This window comes from Bison bison, unplaced genomic scaffold (genome assembly GCF_000754665.1).
Source record: "Bison bison bison isolate TAMUID 2011002044 unplaced genomic scaffold, Bison_UMD1.0 scf7180017864353, whole genome shotgun sequence".
Lineage (NCBI taxonomy): Eukaryota > Metazoa > Chordata > Mammalia > Artiodactyla > Bovidae > Bison > Bison bison.
In genome coordinates this window covers 6,579,160-6,580,186 of record NW_011494925.1, presented here as the reverse complement: position 1 = coordinate 6,580,186, position 1,027 = coordinate 6,579,160, and positions in this window count along the sequence as shown.

Here is a 1,027-nt window from a genome sequence, read left to right as displayed (position 1 = left end):
GATAATGCCTTCCCACCCCGGCTCCCGTTGGCCACTCAGATCTGCTGTCTATGCAGCAACGACAGGTAAGATGACTGTCCGCTGAGCCTAGGCCCCGGGACCCCTCTCAGCCCCGCGTGCAGTCGCCGAGGGCCGGCCAGGGGACCCTTCCCCTGCCGGGAGGAGGGGTCCCACAGGCCGAACAAGACCAGACTCTTCCCTGGAGCCCAGAGGGGCCTGGGCACAAACACGAACGCGTCTCATGCCGCAGCTGGGATGAGACACCCTTGGACCCAAGAGACATCAGACCTGTGCCGACGCCGCCTGTAGCCGGGGTACCTCCTGCCCACCCCGGAGCCGAGTGGCCTCCCGGCTCAGCACGCCCACCGCTGCTCACGCTCTGAGGCCAAACTCCCGCCGGAGCCTATTGGCTCTGTGTTCACCGTCCGGCTTCACCCCCACCATCCTGGCCGGGACCTTGCTGACCCTCCCAGTCCAGTCCCGAGGCAGGTGGCTCCCCCATTCTCCGGGGAGAGTCCCACCCCCTCATTAAAGAAACACTGCCTGGGATTTCATCACAGCCCATCAAAACATAATCCAGAAATTTTTGCTTAATGGAATAATCAGGAAATAAATGCTCTGGTTAATGGGCTTCCCGGTTAATGGGGTTTAAAACTCTCCTGGTGGAGGTTTTCCTCAGATGTCTCTGTAGACACCACCCCCAGTACCTGCCACCACAGGATTTTCTTCAACCCCCAGCTCCTATCAAACCCACGGACAAAGGCCTGCCTCTCACGGCTGTGCCACCAGACGTGGTGTTTTCATTTTCTGGAGCAGCCTGCTGCTTGCAGCCTCGCTCCCACCCTGCGGGCTGGGGGTGGTGGCTCCGCTCGGCAGCTGAGGGTGTTCTGTGGGCGGAAGCGGTGCCCCCGGGTGCCCACCCAGGGTCCACACAGCCAGCACTCACTGGACGCTGGGCTGCATCAGCTGAGGCTGCGGGACGAGGCTCGGGTTGGATCTGCTCGACTCAGAACCCGTGTGGGTGCTG